This window comes from Bos grunniens, chromosome 7, assembly GCF_055505025.1.
Source record: "Bos grunniens cultivar Pamir isolate PY7600 chromosome 7, Bosgru_T2T1.0, whole genome shotgun sequence".
Taxonomy (NCBI): Eukaryota; Metazoa; Chordata; class Mammalia; order Artiodactyla; family Bovidae; genus Bos; species Bos grunniens.
This window is the reverse complement of record NC_141171.1, coordinates 109318944-109333846: the sequence shown is the minus strand read 5'-3', so window position 1 is coordinate 109333846 and position 14903 is coordinate 109318944. Positions and strand designations below refer to the sequence as shown.

The 14903-nt window shown below is 44.8% G+C and overlaps 1 protein-coding gene across 28 annotated transcripts in view; it reads right to left on the bottom strand.

The window, feature by feature from the left end:
• Window positions 1-6553: 6553 nt before the first annotated feature.
• Window positions 6554-14903, bottom strand: part of LOC147370100 (uncharacterized) — a 148844-nt gene continuing 140494 nt past the window's right edge. For 10 of the 28 annotated variants that reach the window (XR_015168414.1, XR_015168411.1, XR_015168412.1 and 7 more), the window contains 5 exons: window positions 13277-13438; window positions 11726-11892; window positions 9938-10010; window positions 7968-8113; window positions 6554-6881 (listed from right to left, as the gene is read on the bottom strand). The gene's annotated coding sequence lies outside the window, so the exon portion shown is untranslated. Of the gene's footprint in view, window positions 6885-7613; window positions 8114-9937; window positions 10011-11725; window positions 11893-13276; window positions 13439-14903 lie in introns of all 28 variants that reach the window. The other 18 variants (XR_015168420.1, XR_015168418.1, XR_015168417.1 and 15 more) reach the window with 8 other exon arrangements.

Here is a 14903-nt window from a genome sequence, read left to right as displayed (position 1 = left end):
GACATCAGTAACACTTCTATTGCCAGGAGACTCCTAGCTGACTTTAACGTGATGCCTTCGTTAATGCAGAGTAGCACGTCTCTGAGCATTTATGATATGCCTGTGCATAGACCCAAATCGTTTATGTTTGCTCTGAAGAATAAAGCTATTCTGAACTGAAAGGAAAATGAAGGTGTTAATGACCATCACCACCAGGCTGATTTGGATTTTGCTGCTGTTTCCATTTCGGCAAGAAATTTCAGAAGAAATGACCCAACTGATGACTTAAACCAAGAGCTAAATCCTATGTGTAGATAAAAACTGTGCCTTCCCATGGAAGTGGATATTACCTTACATAAAATTCTAAACTGAATTCTCAACAGAGCTATTAGTCTAGGTGTTCATTAACCTGTTGGAGCTCAGCAGTCCCGAGAACTGGAAATCTGTTTCAGTCATCCCACTGGCACTAGGAATAACTTAAGAACGATGTTGGAGTTCTCACCCAAAGCACTCAGAAAAAAGGGAGGGCTTGTCTTCCTGCTGTTGTGACTCTCCCCGCATCTGAACCCAGTGATTTCTCTTGCTCTCTCCACAGATGCAATCCAACACCTTTAGAGAGACCGAGCCCTGGTGGCTGAGTTCTCAAAAGACTCAATGAGCTGTAATCACCGTTGTGCAGTATGTTATTCGCAATCCCATAATAGTGTAATGTAAGTGGAGAACCTTCTCTCCTTCACAGGACCACAGCTCCAGTAAACATGAAAAACCACCCATTTCCTTTCCCAAAGAGGGCCCTTTAATAGTAAAATGAAAAGGCTCCATCCCTCCTCTGCTGCGGTGGTTCCCACGCCTACCTAACTGAACAACACTGTAAAGCTCTGGTCGTTGCACCCTGCAGAAGCCACGTTAAAGTGTGGCTCTGGGTGAGAAATAACTAGACATCAAAGTCTCTCGAGAAACACACATTCATTAGGCAGGAAAACAACACGAGAGGCAAGCTCAAGCTTGCCCTTGAAAGAAACACAAAGAGTCAAGATTCTGAGGTCACCGTGGATCCTAGAAAGCCAAGGAAAACCTGTATTTGATAATGTTGCTTTGGTGTGAAGAGGCTATTTATGGCATTGTATCACATTAAACCTGAATCGAAGGGTGTGGTCCCCAGAGTGTGTGCATGCTCAGTCACGTCTGCCGCTTTGCAACCCCATGGACTGTAGCCTTCTGTTCATGGAATTTTCCAGGCGAAAATACTGGAGTGGGTTGCCATTTTCCTCCTCCTGGGGATCTTCCCCACCCAGGGATCAAGCAGCTGTCTCCTGCATCTCCTACATCAGCAGGCAGACTCTTCACCACTGAGTCACCTGGGGAGCTGCATGGTCTCCACTGAACACTCATACTTAAGGTCCAACTCAATCACGGCCCCCGAGGAGAAATGAAAATGATGCTATCTGCAACTCTGAGTCCTGCCCGGAAGGAAATAGGTGATGCAACAAGCCTTCCTCTGAGGAGAAAAAGGAGCCATTTAAAGAATTCTGAACCTCTCAGTGGTCTATGAAATAAGGCATAGTGAGATGAATGAATTTTCTGTTTCCTCAACTTGGTTTAGAGGAGGGAGGTAGACTCAGAGCCAAGGATCCTAGCTGTCATTTCCATTTATACTTCTGGCTCATTAAAACCTCGAACTCGTTTTCCTTGTCTTGGCTTCCATTTATTAAATTCTAAAATGTGTCTTGCTGAAGATGTTCCCAAGTTACTTAGACCTTCTGAAAGGCCTATATAGCCCTATATAGCCCATTATTAACCCCCTAAATAGTAAGGATTAAACTCAAATAGAAAGCTGGTATTTGGGCATCTAATTATAACGTATGAGATATAAAATTTTAAATATATTTGTGTAGGACCTAATATTAGTATAAATTAATATAAATAGAAATCTATTACATTTAAATGATTAAAGACATCATTCAAGATGCTCCTATTCTTATTTTTTCTGCATTTGATGAAATATTCTCAGAGAAATGTCAGTATGTCTCACTATGAGTATATATTTTTTCTTTTCCCTTATATTTCTTCTGACTTTTGCTTTATGTATCTTTGTCTCTTTATTGTTGTGTGTCTAATGATTTATGATGTTTATCTTCTTTGTCAATTGTACCTTTTATCATTAAAAATATTCCTCTTTGTTTCATTTAAAAAAGAATAAAACTGGTGTTTTCCCTAAGTTGGAACTACGTCCCCAGGTTTCCCTTTGTCTCGTGGCTCACATAGGCATTGCCACAGAAGAACCTGCATGAGACGCAGCAGTGGGGCATCATGGCGCCATCCAGCTCAGGAGGAGTCTCTCAGACTCCCGTCCTGTCCTCTGCCGCTGGCTTGCCGGCTCACCTCCCGCATTGGGGAGCAGCAGGCACTGTGGCCCTTCAACCGTCACCATGTCTTTCATTTTTCCCAGGTACATGTGCAACTGCAGCAAAGGGCCCCCGGTTTGCACATCTCCTCCATCATCTAGGTCGGTCATAACTGTTCTGCCAAGGAGCAAGCATCTTTTAATTCCATAGCTGCAGTCACCATCTGCAGTGATTTGGGGGCCCAAGAAAATGAAGTCTGTCACTGTTTCCACTGTTTCCCCATCGATTTGCCATGAAGTGATGGGACCGGATGCCACGATCTTAGTTTTCTGAATGTTGAGTTTTAATCTAGCTTCTTCACTCTTGTCTTTGACTTTCATCAAGAGTCTCCTTAGCTCTTCTTAGCTTTCTGCCATAAGGGTGGTGTCATCTGCATATCTGAGGTTATTGATATTTCTCCCAGCAATCTTGATTCCAATTTGTGCTTCTTCCAGCCCAGCGTTTCTCATGATGTACTCTGCATAGAAGTTAAATAAGCAGGGTGACAATATACAGCCTGGACGTACTCCTTTCCTGGTTTGGAACCAGTCTGTTGTTCCATGTCCAGTTCTAACTGTTGTTTCCTGACTTGCATACAGATTTCTCAGGAAGCAGGTCAGGTGGTCTGGTATTCCCATCTCTTTAAGAATTTTCCACAGTTTGCTGTGATCCACACAGTCAAAGGCTTTGCTTAGTCAATAAAGCAGAAATAGATGTTTTTCTAGAATTCTCTTGCTTTTTTGATGATCCAACAGATGTTGGCAATTTGATCTCTGGTTCCTCTGCCTTTTCTAAATCCAGCTTGAACATCTGGAATTACATGGTTCACGTACTGTTGAAGCCTGGCTTGGAGAATTTTGAGCATTACTTTGTTAGTGTGTTCCCATCCTATCTCTAATTTTCTCAAAGAGATCTCTAATCTTTCCCATTCTGTTGTTTTCCTCTATTTCTTTGCATTGATCACTGAGGAAGGCTTTCTTATCTCTCCTTGCTATTCTTTGGAACTTTGCATTCAGATGTTTATATCTTTCCTTTTCTCCTTTGCTTTTCACTTCTCTTCTTTTCACAGCTTATTTGTAAGGCCCCCTCAGACAGCCATTTTGCTTTTTTGCATTTCTTTTCCATGGGGATGGTCTTGATCCCTGTCTCTGTACAATGTCACGAACCTCCATCCATAGTTCATCAGACACTCTATCTATCAGATCTAGGCCCTTAAATCTATTTCTCACTTCCACTGTATAATCATAAGGGATTTGATTTAGGTCATACCTGAATGGTCTAGTGGTTTTCCCTACTTTCTTGCAAAGATGGGCTCGATAAAGGACAGAAATGGTATGGACCTAACAGAAGCAGAAGATATTAAGAGGAGGAGGCAAAAATACACAGAAGAACTCTACAAAAAAGATCTTCATGACCCAGATAATCACGATGGTGTGATCATTCACCTAGAGCCAGACATCCTGGAACTTGAAGTCAAGTGGGCCTTAGAAAGCATCACTATGAACAAAGCTAGTGGAGGTGATGGAATTCCAGTTGAGCTATTTAAAAAACTAAAAGATGCTGCTGCGAAAGTGCTGCACTCAATATGTCAGCAAATTTGAAAAACTCAGCAGTGGCCACAAGACTGGAAAAGGTCAGTTTTCATTCCAATCTCAAAGAAAGGCAATGCCAAAGAATGCTCAAACTACCGCACAATTGCACTCATCTCACATGCTAGTAAAGTAATGCTCAAAATTCTCCAAGCCAGGCTTCAGCAATATGTAAACCATGAACTTCCAGATGTTCAAGCTGGTTTTAGAAAAGGCAGAGGAACCAGAGATCAAATTGCCAACATCTGCTGGATCATTGAAAAAGCAAGAGAGTTCCAGAAAAACATCTATTTCTGCTTTATTGACTATGCCAAAGCCTTTGACTGTGTGGATCACAATAAACTGTGGGAAATTCTGAAAGAGATGGGAATACCAGACCACCTGACCTGCCTCTTGAGAAATCTGTATGCAGGTCAGGAAGCAACAGTTAGAACTGGACATGGAACAACAGACTGGTTCCAAATAGGAAAAGGAGTACGTCAAAGCTGTATATTGTCGCCTTGCTTATTTAACTTATATACAGAGTACATCATGAGAAATGCTGGGCTGGAAGAAGCACAAACTGGAATCAAGATTGCCGGGAGAAATATCAATAACCTCGGATATGTAGATGACACCAACCTTATTGCAGAAAGTGAAGAGGAACTAAAAAGTCTCTTGATGAAAGTGAAAGTGGAGAGTGAAAAAGTTGGCTTAAAGCTCAACATTCAGAAAACTAAGATTATGGTATCTGGTCCCATCACTTCATGGGAAATAGGTGGGGAAACAGTGGAAACAGTGTCAGACTTTACTTTTCTGGGCTCCAAAATCACTGCTGATGGTGACTGCACCCATGAAATTAAAAGATGCTTACTCCTCAGAAGGAAAGTTATGACCAACCTAGACAGCAGAGACATTACTTTGCCAACAAAGGTCCGTCTAGTCAAGGCTATGGTTTTTCCAGTGGTCATGTATGGATATGAGAGTTGGACTATAAAGAAAGCTGAGCGCCAAAGAACTGAAGCTTTTGAACTGTGGTGTTGGAGAAGACTCTTGAGAGTCCCTTGAACTGCAAGGAGATCCAACCAGTCCATCCTAAAGTAGATCAGTCCTGGGTGTTCATTGAAAGGACTGATGCTGAAGCTGAAACTCCAATATTTTGGCCACCTGATGAGAATAGTTGATTCACTGGAAAAGACCCTAATGCTGGGAAGGATTAGGGGCAGGAGGAGAAGGGGACAACAGAGGATGAGATGGTTGGATGGCATCACTGACTCAATGGACATGAGTTTGGGTAAACTCCGATTGCTGGTGACGGACAGGGAGGCCTGGAGTGCTGTGCTTCATGTCATTGCAAAGAGTCGGAGACGGCTGAGCGACTGAGGTGAACTTGCTAGCGTGTGAGATGAGTGCAATTGTGCGGTAGTTTGAGCATTCTTTGGCGTTGCCTTTCTTTGGGATTGGAATGAAAACTGACCTTTTGCAGTCCTGTGGCCACTGCTGAGTTTTCCAAATTTGCTGGCATATTGAGTGCAGCACTTTCACAGCATCATCTTTCAGGATTTGAAACAGCTCAACTGGAATTCCATCACCTCCACTAGCTTTGTTCATAGTGATGCTTTCTAAGGCCCACTTGGCTTCACATTCCAGGATGTCTGGCTCTAGGTGAGTGATCACACCATCATGATTATCTGGGTCTTGACGATCTTTTTTGTACAGTTCTTCTGTGTATTCTTGCCACCTCTTCTTAACATCTTCTGCTTCTGTTAGGTCCATACCATTTCTGTCCTTTATTGAGCCCATCTTTGCATGAAATGTTCCCTTGGTATCTCTAATTTTCTTGAAGAGATCTCTAGTCTTTCTCATTCTATTGTTTTCCTCTATCTCTTTGCACTGATCACTGAGGAAGGCTTTCTTATCTCTCCTTGCTATCCTTTGGAACTCTGCTTTCAGATGGGTGTATCTTTCCTTTTCTCTTTTGTCTTTCGCTTCTCTTCTTTTCACAGCTATTTGTAAGGCCTCCTCAGACGACCACTTTGCCTTTTTGCATTTCTTTTGCTTGGTGATGGCCTTGATCACTGCCTTCTGTACAATGTCACGAACCTCCGTCCATAGTTCTTCAGGCACTCTGTACATCAGATCTAATCCCTTGAATCTATTTGTCACTTCCAGTGTATAATTGTAAGGGATTTGATTTAGGTCATACCTGAATGGTCTAGTGGTTTTCCCTACTTTCTTCAATTTAAGTCTGAATTTGGCAATAAGGAGTTCATGGTCTGAGCCACGGTCAGCTCCTGGTCTTGTTTTTGCTGACTGTATAGAGCTTCTCCATCTTTGGCTGCAAAGAATATAATCAATCTGATTTTGGTGTTGACCATCTGGTGATGTCCATGTGTAGAATCTTCTCTTGTGTTGTTGGAAGAGGGTGTTTGCTATGACCACGCGTTCTCTTGGCAAAACTCTATTAGCCTTTGCCCTGCTTCATTCTGTACTCCAAGGCCAAATTTCCCTGTTACTGCAGGTATTTCTTGACTTCCTACTTTTGCATTCCAGTCCCGTATAATGAAAAGAGATTACTAACCTCAAGAATATAGTTCAGAAAAAAAACTGGTAATACCATAATTTTAAAACTGGTGAGTTGTCAGTATTTATTTTTAAAGTAGTAATTAACATTTAAATAGCAGGTTTAAACATTTTAAAATACTAGGCTGGTATAATTTAGTTTTTAATAATGGCTGTGTTTAAGAACCAGTTTTTAAAATTCCTGAAAATTTGGCAATTGTCTCTTCTGATATGGAACTAGTCCTCCCCGCACAGCTGCTGGAGGATGGTCTGAGTGGTGGGAAGTGGCCTAGAGCAGCCATGCCGCACGGCAGCTCGCTGGGGCCCCTCCTGGGAACGGGGGTCCTGCAGTCCTCTCGCCTCCGGACGTGGTCGTGTGCACCGAGTCCTGCTAGCAGAGGATGAGTGGGAGGGATGTGATCACTTTCAGGCGTAACTGGTGGCCCTCCCCACCCGTCTCCTCCATGACACATCAGCTCTCTTCCCATCTGCCAGCTTAATGGAGAGGACTCAGCGGTCCCAAAACACAGAGGCACAAGAAGCAGGAACCTGGCTCCTAAATAATACGTCCTGAAGAGCAGAATCTCCCCTCGCTTGACTCAGACTTACCTGTCACAGCGACTAGTTTTTTTTTAAGCTCGACAAACACAAAATCAATGCAGTTTCCTTTTGTTTGCTCTGTTTTGTTTCTGCATCAGAATCTCAGCTGTGTTTCCTGTCTCTATTCATTGCTTTTCTAGCACATCTTAAGCAGAGGCTTCAGGCTGGAGACTCTGTTGAAGATCAGGGGCCAGGGAAATGGATCTTTCCAAACAGGCCCCACAGAGTGAGAATTATATTGGAAAACAAATTATATTGTCAAACCCACCTGAGGTTTGACAGCCTTTTTTTTCTTTTTCTTTTTTTTTTTTTAGGAGAAACAGCTTCTAAGCCTAGGGTTATGAAATTCTTTATGAATGAGGGAGTGGGAAATCTTAGATACCCCAAGAAGGAAAGCATGTCCTTCAACAACAGCATGTACATTTCTTATATTTGAATAATGATACTAAAAGAAGTACCAAATCAGGCCAGATTAAAGAAATTAATTTTAGAAAATCAGGCTTCCACAAAAAACACTGACCAGTCCTCCAGAGGACAGCTGTCCCTGCAGGACAGCCTGTGGACACCGACTCAAACTCAGATGATTTCTCCTCCTTCCTCTCTCGCCGCTCCAAGCGGATGTAGCTCAGCCACCTGAGCTTTGAGTGATGTGTGCAATATTACTGCTCTCTCCTGGGGTTTCCTTACTGCTTGTTTCTTTTCCCCTTTGACTGGAACGCTTCCACATGCCTTGAACAATACTGTTTCACAGTCCGGGGTCTCCTTCTTTATCTTTTAGTAGGATCCTTTAAAATGCTTCCCGGCTTGAGTTCTTTCTCTGTGCTTGCTGACCCTCTGCTGCAGGGAAAGACAGACACACCTCTCCCAGTCTCACCTTGTTAGTGATCCCCAAACACACACACACACTTCTTTTTCTTCTCCTGCGGTGTCAGGCCCTCCAGCATCAAAACATCTCCTGTGTCTGCCAAGCTCACTCTTGTTTTTTTATCAAGAATAAGAGGTAGGTTCTTTGAAAGTAATCTGAAATTGAAATGAGTTCAAAGATTGTTTTATGATATATTCAGATCAAAATTAATGGAAACATATGAAATATTTAAAGTCCTGCTTTCAAAATATAGCCCTCCTTTCATCGGTGCATAAAATGCTAAATAGACATCCTGTTCTATAATACAGCGCTCGGCAAGATTTACAATAATAATGCCATCTAATCACGTCCTGAAGGGCGTCTTCTTAAAACTTGCTATCAGGGTTCCTACTCGCAACATTTTTCTACCATCAATGCTCTGAGTCTGTGCTTTTTCATGTGTAGTATTTAAATACAATAAAAATCAGAAGCCCATCACTCAGTATCATAGGAGAATCATATAAAGAATTCCTAATACGTAAGGCCCAGATGCTGTCATTTGGATGCAAACTTCTATGGAATTTAAGGAAGAGAGACCATGACGACGGTCAGCTGTTCGCAGCATCTATCATCTGCTCATCACTGTTGGTAACTGTGCCTCAGCTCCCCTCTGAGCCACCTCTCCCCATCAGCTCCCACGCTCTGGGGAAGTTCTGGCTGCTGACTGGAGCGTTAGTATGTGCTCCCAGTCACATGCAATCAGAGGATTTCCCTGAGTGATTGCTGCAGAGAAAGGCAAGGAACCCCATCAGAGATGGTGAGAGTCGAGGAGGCTGCTCCTGGGCCTGGGACTGGTTTCTGGACGGCTGTTTCTTTCACTCTGGCCTCTCCCTCGGGCTCCTTGGCTCCCTCTCACACGACAATCACCTTCCATCACTACGTGGGCCTTCTAGCCCTAGTCCCTCCTTTGGGGGGCACAGGGGCCCCGGAGGGCCAGCTAACGCGGCTACCACAGTCCATCTTCTTCAGCACAGCCACATTCAGCTTTCCAAGGCTGATTCACGTCGCTTCCTCCCTGGCTACACTCGCTCCTGCGGCTTTAGTTCACAGCCCCTTTCTGGGGTGCTCTGCAGGGATGCTCTGCAGGGATCAGCAGCACATGCCCCGCCGCCTCTCCCCTAACTCTTCCAGCCCCTCGTCTGCAGTCCCAGCCCCTCCAGCCTTCCGTGTGCCCCGAGAATATGCCAAGCTCCCCTGTCTCAGGACATTTGCAAGTGCTCTTGATTTTGCTTCAAACAATCGTTCTCGGGATGTTTTCAGGTCTGTTTTCTCATTCAAGCCAGACTTCAAAAAACAGCTTCCGGAAGTCCTTACCCCACCGTCCTGGCTAAAGAACGCACCCTGGCACCCATGCTCCCTCACACTTCTATGCTTAGTGATGCTTGTAAAAATCTAAATTTGTCTCACTGAGATTCTGTTTCCCCCTGGACTGCAGGCTGAGAATAGAGTGCAAACCGATGTAGGATATTATGGAAGTGGAGAGAGAACCTGGAGAGCGGTGCCAGGAGGAGGGCAGCCCAGTGAGGCAGAGGAGAAGCCAGCCTGGGGAGGCTCGTGGCTGAGATGACACACAGAGCCACCCGACTTCTGCTCGTCTAGTGAAATTATATAGTAAATCTCTTAGTAGGTTTCAACTGGGTTTTCTGTCACTTGAGTTTACAGATAGCAAGAACTCTAAGGAAAAATCAGTGGGGATATTATTTAAAGACCAAAAATAAACAAAAAAACCCAGGGTACTCCTTAGAGAAACTGTCTTAAATATCTCAAGGAAATGTCTTAAACATCAAAGGAAATAAGAATCATACTAGAGCAAAGAGTTGCAGAGCTAATCAGACTTGAAGATACTTGTCAAACGAAAATTTTATTTGGTACTTTGACAGAAGTTACAAAGGCTGAGGTGCACTGCCCTCCCCTGGAGATGCTGTTAAAGAGTGTCTCACCTGCTTGAGGTGACTGAGTTGGCATCAGTCTCATGACAGGGAGAATCTGAATGATATCAGACTTCTTTTGACCCTGGATACAAACAAACCAAAGAAAATGAAAGTTGTCAATAAAAAAGCAGGCATTTGTAGGATAACACACAGTAACCAGACTAAGCAAGGACACGTGCTTACAGCATGAAGGAAAAAAAAAATAAGCAATAAGGATAACCAAGATAAGATGCACAAACTGCAAATTATAAAACAGAATGAAGAATATAACAGCCAGTAAATTTACCAGGGCTTCCCTGGTGGCTCAGATGGTAAAGCGTCTGCCTGCAATGCAGGAGACCTGGGTTCGATTCCTGGGTCAGGAAGATCCCCTGGAGAAGGAAATGGCAATCCACTCCAGCACTCTTGCCTGGAAAAATCCCATGGATGGAGGAACCTGATAGGCTACAGTCCATGGGGTTGCAAAGAGTTGGACACGACTGAGCAACTTCACTTCACTAAATTTGCCAAATTTAGATCTGACTATATTTTGGACCTCAGCTACTGAAAGCATGTTCTTGAAGTTTAATACTGTGAGCAAACCAGATAAAATCTGAAACTCTGGTTTTCCATAGTGCTAGAACCTGGTAATTTACATTCAGCAAGAGGCAAAAACTCTGGATGTCAGAGAAGGGGCTGATGACGCTGGGCTACTTGAGGGGACAAACAGCAAGGAACGCAATAAGGCTTAGACTGTGACCGACCGAGGAAGTGGCGACGAGCCAGTGAGGGGGTGAGAACAGGGGGTCCAGAGAGCTTAGTGCGTGCAAAGGGGGGTGACCGACCGAGGAAGTGGCGACGAGCCAGTGAGGGGGTGAGAACAGGGGGTCCAGAGAGCTTAGTGCGTGCAAAGGGGGGTGACCGACCGAGGAAGTGGCGACGAGCCAGTGAGGGGGTGAGAACAGGGGGTCCAGAGAGCTTAGTGCGTGCAAAGGCTTTTTGTTTTTTGTTTTTGGCCCTGCAAAATGAGTCGATTTGAAAAGCTTCGGGGAAAATAAAATTTCTGTGTTGAGATGAAGTTTTAGATGAATGAAGAGCTCAAAGTACTTTCAACTTGCCATGGCTTGGCTTCGTTATGGAGTATAGACTATGCTACTGAAAGGACATCTCTTATCATGAACCAAGAGAGACCCAAAATGGTTAAGAACAAGGTTTGATTGCCAACATGCATGCTGTGCTTGCTAGCCTCATGTATTTTAAAGGGAAAACGCTTTTCCTCTAAAACTTTCTATATTCCCTCACATACATGACATCTTTCCTAACAATGGCATAATCCTTCAGGGACAACTCTACTCAAGGGCCAAATTATGGGTGAGAACTTGGAGCAGAAGATCCCAAGGAACAGAACAGGATCTCCCAGGGTGCACACCAATGAGACTCCGGCTGGAAGGATAACTCAGGGAAGCTCCTTTCATCCACTTCTTTCAGCTTTTAGCAAGTATATGCTCCAGTGCACAACAGGAGGTAGTGGGAAATAAGGTTTGACTTAAAAAGAAAAAAACTAATTTCTAGGAGACATTTTCAAAATAAAACAGTGAATCTTTCTGGGTGGCTGGGGTGCATCAGTGTTCTGAAAAAAATGGGGGTGAGGGCTTTTGCGATGTTGCTTTCCTCTCTTACTAGATTCAAAACAGTGACAATTTCTGGAATATCTCTGCGCTGAGTCATTCTCTTACAGGCATAAGGCTCTGGGAAAACAGGTTGGGTTCTTTCAGACAGGTAAGGGTGTAGAGGTCTGCAGAAAGTAAGGGATCTTACAAAAGCCTCAGTAGGTAGGACAGTCTGAAGCAGAGGCTGTTGGAATCTTGAATTCTCTAGCTCTCAGCTTGCGGCCTCAGGAACATAAGATCCATCCCTTTCACTGGGGCTGTTTGAATCCTCTCTTCTTATATTTTCAGTTTATTGTGATGAACAGTAATAACCACCTATGAAATACCAAAGCACAGTGAACCCATTTGAAATGCCGTGATGTGATTCCAGTCTGTCTGCCTCCTCTCCTTGCCGGCTGCTGCTCACACACCTGGCGAGACTCAGAAGGTGCAGCTGGAGTCCTGCTTTTTAGTCTTTTTTTAAACATCAATTGGAAGCTGAAACTCAAAGCAATGTGACCCCTGCACAACCTGAAGCCTAGAAGTTTCCCAAGGCTCTTCTGTGAATTAAATGGCCAGGTTTCAAAAACATGCACACGGCATTTGAATGAGGTTCAGGCCAGCTGGTCATAAAAAGGAATTGAACAAAAGAAGGGCAAACTTAAGCTCACTAAAAGAGCAGGCAGACCAACAACAAAAGCAGGCAGACAATGGCGGCGGTGCCAGGCAGAGATTCCCAGCCTCCAGCAGAGGGAGGGCTCCTGAGAGTTGGGCAACAGTGTAACTAATTAGGGAGCCCAGGACGCTGGGAGTCCAAGCCCTGTTTGGCCTCCCAGATGTGACCTGGACAGCTTCATAGCTGTCATCTTTTCCGGGGACCCCTAGAAGCTTTCTGGGTCAACCTCCTTCAGCAATTCAATGGTGCTTCTAGGGGTGGCTCACATGACCCTTTTCTTGAAATGTGCCCTGAGATTAGAACAGAAATTCTGCCCCATCTACCATTCCTTTCAATTAATAAAAAGAGCAGCCTAGATCAACATGTATAGTGTTCCATAATGTTCAAGGGGCTTCCCTAGTGGCTCAGACAGTAAAGAATCTGCCTTCAGTGCAGGAGACCTGGGTTTGATCCCTGGGTGAGGGAGATCCCCTGGAGAAGGGCCCAGCAACCCACTCCAGCAAACTCTGGGAGATAGTGAAGGACAGAGAAGCCTGGTGTGTTGCAGTCCATGGGTCTCAAAGAGCTGGCCACGACTGAGTGACCAAACAACACTCCAACTGCCACTTTTCCCGTGAGGGTCTACTTTGTATCCAGAACTGTGCAAATTGCAGTCAAAAATCTAGACTTCAAAGTATCCCTGTAATTTACAGTTGCTTTTTGGACACAAGATTTATAAACCTGAACCAGTGTGGTAACAATACAATAATACTGTGCTGAAAACCAACTTAGCCTTAATCAATATATTGTGTGTTCAATGGAGTTGGTCTCACAGCTCCTCTCAGAATGTGAAATCTCAGAGTGCAAGTCCTTGTCGTCTGTATCCCCTAGAGCTTTGGCACTGAAGCTGAGCGCGGCAGGTCTGCAATGAATAATCCACTGGGAGCCTAAAATGCCTGTGTCTTCATGGGGTAGGTCCCACGGTAGCACAAGAGATGGAGGCGGCTGAAAAATGGCAGTAGCTGAATCAAAGAACTTCACTCTGGGTTGCAGAAGAGAGTTTACCTTATTTTTGCCTTCCTGTTTTAAAGTCTGAGGGTGGCCTCCCCTCAGGCCTGGGTGGTGTCTGGTGAGGAAGTGTTCCAGTAGGGAGCTTCCTGGCAATGTCCCTGGCCCACCGAGACCAGCACCTGGCTCGCGTCACAGGCATTCTCCTACTGGATCGATCTGTCAGGAGGGCAGATACAAAAACACCTTCTAGCATGGAGAGCATGTTAGCTGTCTCCACACGTGTGTGTGTGTGTGCACCTGTGCACACATACTATCGACACAAAGAAAGTACAAGACAGTTGTTGAAAGCAGAGCAACTAGCTCAAAACGAGATTGCGGTTCTTCCTCCGGCAGAATGGGGAGAGCAGGAGTGAGGGGAAGCCACAGCCCCCTCCCAGGACTCTGGAGGAAGCAGGTTGGCCACACCCCCAGTGCACGCTTTCCTCAGCTGCAGGAGAGAGGCTCCCATTCCTGAACTTTGTTGCAAAGGGAGCTGTGTGTCAAAACCACCTGCAGCTTTTGTCATCTAGTTGCATTTTACAGACTAAATTTTTGCTAGTGCTGTCCAAAGAAAACGATGGCACTCGATCGTTCACCCATCTAACCAACATTTATCAACCACCTCCTGTATGCCAGGCACAGACTCCAGCGCTGAGGATATACTGTTGAACAAAAGACCCCTGTTCTCAGGAGACTATAACTAGTTGCTCATTAGCTACATCATTATATACCACTAGTCATATCATTATAACCAGTGGTGTAACTAGTATATATCATTATAGCTAGTGATGTACCATTGCAACTAGTGATTATCACTAGTGATTTCATAGAATAAAAATGCTTTCTTTGAAGGAAATTAAACATGATGTGCTGGTATCAGAGGGAAACATCTAAGGTGGCTGCCCAGAGCAATCCTGGATAAGGAGGTAACACTTGGACTGAGAGCTGAACGCTAAGAAGAGAACGTTCCTGGCAGAGAGAAGAGCAAACACAAAGGCCATCGCGTTTCTTGATTTACTTGTTAGTACAATCAGCCTGACCCCCGGCCCAGACAGTCGTCCGTGGCGGTGAAAGCCATATGCTAGTGTGGCCTCCAGTCACAGGGTCATTCTTTCAGCTGGCCCAAAGGCATGAGAGCTGAGGACAGGGGCCCAGCAGAGTGACTGTTGCTCACTTTCCCAGGAAAGGAGAAAACATCAGAAGAGGCAGGGCCTATCTCCCTCCCCTCCTGTAGTAATGGTCCCTGAAGCCCTGAGGTATGGGAGTCGCCTGAAAGCATCCAGAGGGCAGAGGCTGGTCAGGGACGGAGCGCCCTGGAGCCTTTACTGGTGATGGAGCACAGCCTGCCACGCGGACCACAGACCTAGCCAAGGTCGACTCAGAGATGGCCTCTCATCTCTGCTCTCACTTGAAATTAACGTGTCTTCCAGTTTCCTCTCTGCAACATTTTAACCTCCCATATTGGTATGATGTGAGGAAGAAGGTGGAGAGGCAGCCTGCCCCTGGAGCGCTAAGTCTCCCATCTGACAAGGTTCTGATCCTTCCATGTGTGATCTGGAATCATTTTATAAACTTCCGTGTCGTGGTTAAAAGCAGAGCTCTGGAGTCACGCTGCTTGGACCAAACCCTGGCCACACTTCTG